Below are 12,202 nucleotides of genomic sequence, written 5' to 3' on the forward strand. Positions count from 1 at the left end.
TCTTGGTGTGTTTCTCCTTGGATTTATCCTGTATGGGACTCTCTGTGCTTCCTGGACTTGATTGACTATTTCCTTTCCCATATTAGGGAAGTTTTAACTATAATCTCTTCCAATATTTTCTCAGTCCCTTTTTTTCTCTCTTCTTCTTCTGGGACACCTATATTTCAAATGTTGGTGCGTTTAATGTTGTCCCAGAGGTCTGAGACTGTCCTCAATTCTTTTCATTCTTTTTTCTTTATTCTGCTCTGTGGTAGTTATTTCCACTATTTTATTTTCCCAGTCAATTATCCATTCTTCTGCCTCAGTTATCCTGCTATTGATTCTTCTAGAGAATTTTTAATTTCATTTATTGTGTTGTTCATCATGGTTTGTTTGCTCTTTAGTTCCTCTAGGTCCTTATTAAACGTTTCTTGTATTTTCTCTATTCTATTTCCAAGTTTTTGGGTCATCTTTACTATCATTACTCTGAATTCTTTTTCAGGTAGACTGCCTATTTCCTCTTCAATTGTTTGGTCTGGTGGGTGTTTACCTTGCTCCTTCATCTGCTACGTATTTCTCTGTCTTCTCATTTTGCTTAGCTTACTATGTTTGGGGTCTCCTTTTCACAGGCTGCAGGTCGTAGTTCCCATTGTTTTTGGTGCCTGTCCCCAGTGGGTAAGGTTTGTTCAGTGGGTTGTGCAGGCTTCCTGGTAGAGTGGACTGGTGCCTGTGTCCTGGTGGATGAGGCTGGATTTTGTCTTTCTGGTGGGCAGGACTGCCTCCATTGGTGTGTTTTGGGGTGTCTGTGAACTTAGTAAGATTTTAGGCAGCTCTCTGCTAAAGGTTGCAGTTGTGTTCCTGTCTTGCTAGTTGTTTGGCATAGGGTGTCCAGCACTGTAGTTTGCTCATCGTTGAGTGGAGCTTGGTCTTTGCATTGAGACAGAGATCTCTGGGAGAGTTCTCACTGACTGATATTACATGGGGCTGGTAGGTCTCTATTGGATCAATGTCCTGAACTCAGCTCTCCCACCTAAGGGGCTCAGGCCTGACACCCAGCCGGAGCTCCAAGACCCTGTCCGCCATACAGCTCAGAAGTAGAGGGAGAAAAATAAATAAATAAAATAAAATAAAATAAAATAAAGTTATTAAAATAAAAAATATATTATTTAAAATAGAAAAATAAAAAAGTTATTAAAAAAAAGCAAGAAAGAAACCAAACAAAAAAAACAAATCCAACAATGATAACAAGCACTAAAAACTATACTAAAAAAAAAAATGGACAGACAGAACCTTAGGACAAATGGTAAAAGCAAAGCTATACAGACAAAATCACACAAAGAAGCATACACATACACACTCACAAAAAGAGAAGAAGGAAAAAACTATATATTAAAAAAAAAAGGGAAGACACCAACCAAATCAATAAACAAATCTACCAATGATAATAAGCTCTCAATACTAAACTAAGATAAACATGAAACCAGAAAGAAATTATATGCAGAAAGCAAACCCCAAGTCTACAGTTGCTCCCAAATCCACCGCCTCAATTTTGGGATGATTCGTTGTCTATTCAGGTATTCTACAGATGCAGTGTACATCAAGTTGATTGTGGAGATTTAATCTGCTGCTCCTGAGGCTGCTCGGAGAGATTTCCCTTTCTCTTCTTTGTTCGCAAAGCTCCTGAGGCGGCAGAAGCCGGCGTGACATTGCAACAGGGCTTCACAGGCTCCCAGGAGGGGAGGTGTGGATAGTGACCTGTGCTTGCACACAGGATTCTTGGTGGCTGCAGCAGCAGCCTTAGTGTTTCATGCCCGTCTCTGGTGTCCGAGCTGATAGCCGCAGCTCACGCTCATCTCTGGAGCCCGTTTAGGCAGTGCTCTGAATCCCCTCTCCTAGCGCACTCCAAAACAATGGGCTCTTGTCTCTTAGGCAGTTCCAGAATTTTTCCCAGATCCCATCCTGGCTAGCTATGGTGCACTAGCCTCCTTCAGGCTGTGTTCATGCAGCCAACCGTCCTCTCCCTGGGATCTGACCTCCGAAGCCCGAGCCTCAGCTCCCAGCCCCGACCTGTTCCAGTGGGTGAGCAGACAAGCCTCTTGGGCTGGTGAGTGCTGGTCGGCACTGATCCTCTGTGTGGGAATCTCTCCACTTTGCCCTCTGCACCCGTGTTGCTGTGCTATCCTCAGTGGCTCTGAAGATTCCCCCCCCCCCCCGCAACCCCCATATCCTCCAGTGAAGGGGCTTCCTAGTGTGTGGAAACTTTTCCTCCTTCACAGCTCCCTCCCAGAGGTGCAGGTCCCATCCCTATTCTTTTGTCTCTGTTTTTCCTTTTTTCTTTTGCCCTACCCAGGTACATGGGGAGTTTCTTGCCTTTTGGAAAGTCTGAGGTCTTCTGCCAATGCCCAGTAGGTGTTCTGTAGGAGTTGTTCCACATGTAGATGTATTTTTGATGTATTTGTGGGGAGGAAAGTGATCTCCACGTCTTACTCCTCCACCATCTTGAAGGTCCCCCTTGACAATTATTTTTTATTTAAGTTTTGCAAGACACGCTGATCTCTGAGAAGGCTGACATTTTGTTTGGTAAACAATTATGAAAGTCATTCCTGAATGAATAAGCATTTTCAGAACTCTAATGGAAAACTGATGAATTCATAAAAGTGCTAACAAAAGATCAAGATAAAAAAAAATTAATTACATGGAACTGAGTGAACTGATGAGGATGATTATAATTTTTGTGACTTTCTGTTTGAATAAAAAAAAAAATCCCACAAGGACTCAGAGGCAAAAAATATACAAATCAATTTTCACTGCAAAGTAAAGGAGCTGTTACAGTGGAGGATTACTGGACTGAATGTCAATATTATGACATAGTATGAATGTGTTTTGTGTTTGGTAATTGCAATCATTGTTGCTTTTGTTGTCGTCATCCATTTACAATGCTTGGTGTCAGTTTATTTATCTCTTGTAAAAATAAAATACAGTGTGTGTGGAAAAAATTTTAAAATAATAAATAAATAAATAAATAAATAAATAAATAAATAAATAAATAAATACTTTTTAAGATTAAAAAAAAAAAAAAGTCATTCCAGACAGAACTTTGAAAAACACAGGATCTTATAGCCCTTAATTGAATAGAATTGGAGGATGTTTTTGGTCTCGTTATTCAACTAACCTAAGGGAGAAAGAAAATAAATCAGTTCTTTTGTGGATAGGAATGACAAAGTAAATCACTCTTTCAAGTTTTCTTTCTTTCTTTTTTTCTCCCTTCCCCCTCCCCATATCCTAAAGTCCATTCTCTAGTAGGTCTGTGTCTTTATTCCCGTCTTGCCCCTCAAGTTTTCTTATTACAAGTTGTTAATATAGAGATACCACAGACAGCTGCTCTATATTTAAATATTTAAAAAATAGACTTAAAAAAAATAGACTTTCGTTTTGGGGAGTTGTATTTACAGAAACATTTGAGAGAGATATAGAATATTCCCATGTACCCCAACAAACCTCCTCTAGTTTCCCCTGTTATTAATATCTTGCATTAGTGTAGTATATTTGTTAAAATTGGTGAGCCAGTATTGATACATAATTATTAACCAAAATCCATAGTTCCGATTAGAGTTCACTCTTCATGTTGTACATTCCTTAGGTTTTGACAAATTTATAATGATGTATCTACCATTACAGTATCTTACAGAATAGTTCCACTGCTTTAAAAATCCCTAGTGTCCCACCTAGTCATCCTTCCCACCATTTTTCCTTCAAATTCAGAGCAACTACTGATCTTTTTACTGTCTCCATAGTTTTGACTTTTCCAGGATGTTAAATACTTGGAATAATAAAATCTGTAGCCTTGTCAGATTGGCTTCTTTCACTCAGTAACATACATTTAAGCTTCCTCTATGTCTTTTCATGACTTGATAGCTAACTTCTTTTTCTTGCTTAATAATATTCTATTGCATGGATGGGCCACAATTTGTTTATCCAATAATTTATTGAAGGGCATCTTGGTTGCATAATTCTGGCAATTATGAATAAAGCTGCCATAAACATTCATTTTCAGGTTTTTATGTAGTTATAAATTTTTAGCTCCTGTGGTTAAATTCCTTGGAGCACGATTGCTGGATCATATGGTAAAAGTATATTTTGTTTTGTCAGAAACTGCTAAACTGTTTTCAAAGTAGCTGTACCATTTTGCATTCTTTTTTTTTTAAATTTATTTTTACTTATTTATTTTTGGCTTCTTGGGTCTTTGTTGCTGTGCGTGGGCTTTCTCTAGTTGCGATGAGCAGGGGCTACTCTTTGTTCTGGTGCACAGGCTTCTCACTGCTGTGTCCTCTCTTGTTGTAGAGCACAGGCTCTAGGCACGCGGGCTTCAGTAGTTGTGGCACGTGGGCTCAGTAGTTGTGGCTCACAGGCTCCAGAGCACAGGCTCAGTAGTTGTGGCGCACAGGTTTCATTGCTCCATGGCATGTGGGATCTTCCCGGACCAGGGCTCGAACCCATGTCCCCTGCATTGGCAGGCGGATTCTTAACCACTGTGCCACCAGGGAAGTCCCCCATTTTGCATTCTGATCAGTGATGAATGAGAGTTCCTGTTGCTCCACATCTTCACCAGCATTTCGAGTTATCAGTGTTTTGGATTTTCACTATTTTAAACAGGTGTGTAATGGAATCTCATTGTTTTAATTTGCAATTTCCTAATGACATACAATGTTGAGCATCTTTTCATATGCTTATTAGCCATATGTGTATCTTATCCGGTGAGACAGATCTTTTGCTCATCTTTTAATTGGGGAGCACTAATTTTTTTGGTGCCCAAACCTGGGAGGATTAAAATTTTAAATTAATATTTGATGCCTCAGGACTGACATAAGCAAAAGCAAGTCTAATGATGCCCAGGGCAGAAGATTTGACCACAAGTAGATGACTGAGTATTGGAAGTCTGTGTCAATGAAAGAAAATGCTTCAGCGATGGGATGATATGAATGAGAGCTGTGTTACAGGGCTCATTCAAGTGCTGTGAGGTGTTAAGGAGACTTGTTCTCAAGTACATTCCAATTGTTGGGAGGAAGACATTAACCCATTTTCTCTTGCTGCAATCAAATATTTAAATGTTTAATATTTAACTTACTTCTGCTCTAATCAAGAACCCTATGTTAAACATTCTTTCATTTGTTTAACAAATATTTATTAAGTGACTACTATGGTTAAGCATTGTTTTAGGTTCAGAAAATGCAGTGATGAATCACACATATATCCCTCAACTCAAGGAACTTACATTAAACTTGGATGAGTCCAACAATAAGCAGGTATGTCCATAAATAAATAAGACAGTTTCAGAAGAAGATAATTTTAAAAAGGAAAATGAATAAAATAAAATAGGATTAACGAGACAGAGGCAGGTTGGAAGAGGCATCTGATCAGAGAAGGCATCTCTGAGGAGGGGGCATTTGAACCAAACCCAGAAGAGGAATCAGGCCTGGAAAGGTGATGGTGATAGGTGGAGACCTGGGCTGGAAGAGCACTTTCCAAAACTGGAGGAACATGTATGAAAGCCATGAAGTAGGGATAAACTAATCATATTTGAGAAAACTAAGAAAAGCCAGTGTAGGCAGGGTGTGATGAGTGAACTGAGTGACTGGGGACAATTTCTCTAGTGGCACTTTGCCCAACTGATGGATCTTTTCTAAGAAAACAAACTAAATCGCATAAAGTATTTCAGTTGCAAAATAAAATCTTCTCATACTAGCACTAAATTCAAACTTCAGAATAAACTAACAATGAAAAGTTCATCGTAGCACTTTCCCATAGGCAATTGGATATTAAAACAATAAATACTAAACCATAAAATGAGTATATGGATGTCTAACTGGATTCCAATTTTTCCCTAAATGATTATTATGGCAGACACTAAAATATTACCCAACAGCTATTTCTCACCTTTCCTAGAAATTCCTTGAATTTGTTGGAGACAGCAAAGTCCCAGCTTGCTCTTTCAGTACCCCTTGCACCTGAGGAAAACCATATGACACAGCCAATACCAGTAAGTCAACAACAAATTTTATGGGAAGCTGTGGAAAATCTGTTGATTTCCTGGTGAAAGGGCATGGAACAGAAGGGACTGCCTCCACTTCTACACCCCTTTTCCTCCCTTGAAGATTTTCTTGATGGATCCATCTGTAACAGCCAGCTATCTTGCAATCATTAGGCAACGAACCAGGTTTTCTGATAACAACGCTGTGCAGCTGAACCTAGGCAAGTAACAGCACATCCCCCAAATTGTGGTTGGGTAAGAAAGCAGTACATGGCTTCAAGATGAGTTGAACTTTCTGTCACTCACAAACAAACACGTTCCTAACTGCTACAACTATATGATGCTTTTTGAAAATCAAATATCAAACAGTCACTTTTACATTTTCTAAAAAAATTTTGATACACACTGTGCTTGTGCTAGTGTGGTTACTCTGAGTTCCATGAGCATAAACAGGAGGAGGCAACATTCATTGAGATCTTATCAGGAGCCGGATGAAGGTCTAAAAGCCAGATGTACTCATTACTTCAGCAACACTGTGCAGCTGGGGCATTAACATTCACATTTTGTCTCATTAGTGACAGAGTTAGGATCTAAATCCTGGTTCCAGGGCCTTGGCTGTAAATATTCTGCGGGACTCTCTCCTAGACTTAAGGAGCCATTTCAGTACACAAGATTGAATGGACCAAGCTAATGAGATTTTATGTACAAATTCTGATTCCTTCAGAGTTGATAGAAAAAAGATAAATGTAGAGTGACTCTCTCCATAGCAATATACATGCTTACTGTATATATTCAAGTTCAGTATTTATACATATATATTTATCATTGTCCATATAATAGTTAGTTACTAGTTTCTCAGGAGAAAAATGAAATAAAATAACAATCCCAATGAAATGGCAAGCGTTAGCCTCACTGGAATTACAAACGGCGAAATAATACAATTTTTTTTCTTTTAGGAAGCTATTTTAAGAAAAACACTGACAGAGTGTTCAGAGACCAAATTAGAAGGTAACATGGTAATAAAGTTTATTGAACAGTGTGTGTGCTTCCGTTTGTTTTGCAAACTGAAATTTGAGAAAACATTTGTGCACAGTCACCTCAGCTATCAAATGCTTTTCTTGAGGTAAATGTTCCCTGTTTTTATAGCATAATTACAGAGCCCTGTGTACCTGTACTCAAGAATCTTATAACAATCTGCATTTCAAAGGAAACTAAAAGCCCAGCAACCTGCCCGTTCAAGCTCATACACTATTCAAAGAAGGAATTTGATAGTAAAAACTCTAAAAACATAAGATAATTGAGTTACAATAAATTTAAAAGAATTGTCTTATGTTTTACATGTTATTCTGTTACATGGATTATAAAAGGCTGACATTTCTTTAACCATTAATACTCATTTATGAAATTTCCCGTGAGTATGTGAATGCAATTAATAATAGCATTAGTACTAGCTGTACTCCTAAGATTTCCTCCTATTTCTGGTACCAATACCAGTTGATGGTGTTTTAGCAGTTCAATATTTCAAATACACAAAATATAAAATATCTAAACTCTTATCAAGACAACCTGGACAGATTTCACACAATCTTAGCATTCAAACCAATTCATCAAGTGTGTTAGATTTACAGCCTACTCCATGGAGGTCTCTGCTTGATCTTCACTCTCAGAGAGATGTCTCTTACACCCTGAATAAAATAGCAACCAGCTCCCAACTCCTCACCTTTTGTCTAATTTATCTTCAGAGAACCTAAAGTTATATAGATATTTGTTTACATGCTTATTGTCTATCACCCCTCCGGAATTTAAGACTTTAACCGTTCTCGGCTAACTTAGGACCTTGAACAGGGTTGGGTTTACAGTGGTTGTTCATTAAATGCTTGCTGAAATAACTAATGAATGCACATTCTTGATTTTTTACTCTGAACTAATTATTCAACAATGATACTGACAATGTATTGATAACGGCTGACTCATCTAACATTTATGTCAATGTGAACATCATAAGATCTAATGAGCATTTTTTCCTGAAGAAATCCCTTCTTCCTCATGTGTGATATCATAGCTTACTTTTGACAACACTACAAGCACATTTGTCAAATTAAATGCTTTTTCATAATTATTTTGATAACACAAGTCATTGATGCTATACTGAAAGAAACAAACAGTATGCTCATTATATTTTATTCAAATATAATGTCACTTAGAAAGGACTATATAATTATTATACAGGATTCCATTCTAAAAGTTCACCATGAGGACTGGGGCAATATTTACCAGAATAATAGTTAAACTCAGGTGAAACATAATTATCTTTGTTCTTTCTTATAATTTTGCAACCAAAATCTAACAAATTACTTTTTCCTATTAAGGAAAAGCAGAAAAAGTGATTAACAAAAAAACTTTCTGATGGGAGCATTTACTCTTCCTTGAAACTGGAAATGGATGTATGATGCAAATTACAAGAGTGTCTCTCCATAGAGTGGGATATAAACACTATTCGATATGGAACATTTAACAGAATACGTAATAAAATATCAGAGGAGAAAACAGAATTTATTCATTAAAAGAGAGGTTTTGCAAAGCCACACCTGAGCTCTTACTCCTCTGTATTGAATCCTGACCCAGAAAAACAGGCCCTCAAGTTAGGACTCAGAGGAAAATTCACTTTTAGTCAAGTCTGGTCATTAGCCTCATGTACTAGATCACTCCCTCTTGACTTGTTCCAAGTTTCACAATTTACAACAGCTTTCCTTTCCAATTTATAGTTAGCTGTTGTGACCACTTCGTAGTTTTATTAAAAATGAGTAGTGGTGTCATATTTTGACTGTTTTTGAAACGTATTTACTTGGTTTGCTTTTGATTGTTTCAGAGATGACAATGGAAGTTGAAATCTCTTTGCTCTGATATACTGAACCAGAGGATCATGGGCTTCATTTAATTTAAATTAACACTTTAAAAGAAAACATAATTTGTTTATAAAATATATTGAAAATTCCATTGTTTATTGTGACTATTTTTACACCCATATCTATATCTAGAAATAATATAAATTGGAAGTTGTCTGTATGGTACTGCATTTAAACAAAACACACATGAAAATGAACTCTTTTGAGCATTTAAAAATGTATCTATTGTTGTCTTTGCAGTTGTTAATTTTGTTTTTATGTGTTATATAACAAAATAGCAAGGTGAGAGCAAGGGTATCTCATCACAAATAACCCACTGCAAATCTTCTTTCTATTCACAGAAATAAAATATCCAATTAGATGTAGAGAAAAGGGAAACTTCCTGCACTGTTAGAAGGAATGTAAATTGGTACAACCACTATGGAAAACAGTATGGTGATTTCTCAAAAAATTAAAATAGAACTACCATATGATCCAGCAATACCACTCCTGGGTATTTATCCAAAGAAAGCAAAAACATTAATTAGAAAAGATATATGCATCCTTATGTTAATTCCAGCATTACTTACATTGGCCTAGATATTGAAGCAATCTAATTGTCTATCAACAGATGAATGGATAAAGAAGATGTGGCACACACACACACATACACACATACTATATATATATATATGCACACACACACAGATATATAATGAAATATTACTCAGCTATAAAAAAGATTGAAATCTTGCCATTTGGGACAACATGGGTGGACATAGAGGGTATTATGTTAAGTGAAATAAGTCAGACAGAGAAAGATAAATACTGCATGATTTCACTCATGTGTGGAATCTAAAAAACAAAATGAATGAACAAACATAACAAAACATAAACAGTGTTATAGATACAGAGAACAAATGAATGTTTGCCAGAGGGGAGAGGGATGGGGGAAAGAAAGTAATAGGTGAGGGAGATCAAGAAGTACAAACTTCCAGTCTCAAAATAAATGAGTCATGAGTATGAAATGTACAGTGTGAGGATTATAGTCAATAAATATGTAATATATGTAATATCTTTGTATGGTGACATATCATAACTAGACTTATCCTGGAGGCCAGTTTGAAATGTATAGAAACATATAATCACTATGATGTATAACAGGAACTAACATAATGTTGTAGGTCAATTACATTTCAAAACCAAACAAACAAACAAACTCATAAGAAAAGAGATCAGATTTGTGCTTACCAGAGGCAGTGGGTGTCTGGTGTGGGGAGAGAGAATTGGAGGAGGGCAGTCTAAAGGTACAAACTTCCATCTGTAACATAAATAAGTACCGAGGATGTAATATACAACATGATGAATATAATCAACACTGCTGTATGTTATACGCGAAAATTAGGAGAGTAAATCCTGAGTTTTCATCACAAGAAAATTTTTTCTTCTATTTCTTTAATTTTTTACCTATATGAGATGATGGATGTTTACTAAACTTTTTGTGATAACCACTTCATGGTGCATGTAAATCAAATCATTACACTGTATGCCTTAAACTTATACAGTGCTGTATCTCAATTATATCTCAGTAAAAGTTGAAGAAAAAATAATCTAAAACAAGATGTTTTATACATACACACACACAATGGACTACTACATAGTCATAAAAAGAATTAAATCTTGACATTTGTGACAACATGGATGGACCTTGGGGGTATTATGATAAATGAAATCAGTCAGACAGAGAAAGACAAATGCTGTATTATTTCACTCATATGTGGAATCTATAAAATAGAACAAAACTCATAGATACAGAGAATAGATTTATTGTTTCCAGAAGGAAGGAGTATTGGAGGGTGGGTGATATGGGTGAAGGGGATCAAGATGTACTAACTTCCAGTTATAAAATAAATAAGTCATGGGGTATAATATACAGCATAGTGACTACAGTTAATAATATTTTCTTGCAAATTGGAAAGTTGCTAAAAAAAAGTAAATTTTAAAAGTTCTCATCACAAAAAAAGAAACAAATTTTGTAACTCTGCATGGTGACAGATGGTAACTACTTATGGTGATCATTTCACAATGTATACAAATGTCAAATTATGATGTTGTAAAACTAAAATAGAATGTTGTATGTTATTACATTTCAATAAAACAAATATCATTAATAATTTTATATGGCTTATATCTGTAATTGTTTTCAATATGTTGTCTTATATAAAATATACTATTAAAACTAAAATTGCCTGTTCTTTTTATTTTTATAAAAATTTAAAATTATATATGTGGTCCACATTTGTGCTGGTTTGATATTTGTTTTGTATGGTTCTAGTTTAGAGTGTGAGGGTAAAGAAAGAAGAAAAAAGCTGCGATGACTGATCCATGAAACACCCCTTTACTTAGAGGTAGGGTATTAATTTCTGAAACCTAAGTAAATATGGTATTTCAAGAAGTAGAGAATAATCAAATGTATAAAATGATGATTATGAGTCAAATAAGATTAGAATGGAGAAATGGACATTGGTTCTAGTGATTCTGAGGTCACTGCCGACTTTGACAAGAATTAGTTCAGAAGAACTATGGGGATGAAATCTAGACTGGAGTGAGCTCAAGAGAGATGGGAGGAATGAAACTGAAGAACTCTTAAAATGGATCAGAGAAATCCGACTGGAGCTCAACGAGTATGTGGGATTAAGACAGGTGTTAATATTTTATGTCTGCATGTTGATAGGAAAAAGTGATAAGTAGAAGAGACAAGAGATTATTCCTGTAGTGATACGTCAGAGAGAGAACAAGAAATTGTCTTAATGAATTTACTGACTTAATTTTGATATTTACCTACTTCAATTTGAAGAAATACTGAAGAGAAACAAACTTTTAACAATTATAGTAAGTTTCTGAATATTTGTATTTAGGGAAAAGAGCATGAGCTTTGAAGTCCAAAAATTCCTTTGTCTGAATCACAGCTCTACTACTCATTAATTATGTGTCACTGGACAAATAGTAGGTAGGGAATCGAACAACTGAACAAGGAGACAAAGGCAGGCCTAAAATAGGAGATCAGATATTTCATCCATAGTAACTGAAAAAAAAGATGGAATATATAGGAATAGAAGCAAATTTGTTGCTAAGTCTTGTGGTAGGAAGATACAGTGTTCTTTTAACTTCAGTGACTTCTTAATATTCCATTTTATGTCTGATATATCTTTTAGCTAATTTGCCACTTATTACTACAAGAATGCTGTGCTAAATAGCCTTCCAGCTAAAGTTATATTTGCATATTTGATAATTTTATTAAGATAAACTA

General features: G+C 35.9%; 1 long non-coding RNA gene across 1 annotated transcript in view; it reads right to left on the reverse strand.

The window, feature by feature from the left end:
* Nucleotides 1-10,150: 10,150 nt before the first annotated feature.
* The window catches only part of LOC130708861 (uncharacterized), a 263,211-nt gene continuing 261,159 nt past the window's right edge, over nt 10,151-12,202 (reverse strand). Inside the window, exon 4 of the long non-coding RNA XR_009009283.1 lies at nt 10,151-10,213. This is a non-coding gene — a long non-coding RNA (uncharacterized LOC130708861). The remainder of the gene's footprint in view (nt 10,214-12,202) is intronic.

The sequence above is a fragment of the Balaenoptera acutorostrata genome, chromosome 9 (assembly GCF_949987535.1).
Source record: "Balaenoptera acutorostrata chromosome 9, mBalAcu1.1, whole genome shotgun sequence".
NCBI classification, from domain to species: Eukaryota; Metazoa; Chordata; class Mammalia; order Artiodactyla; family Balaenopteridae; genus Balaenoptera; species Balaenoptera acutorostrata.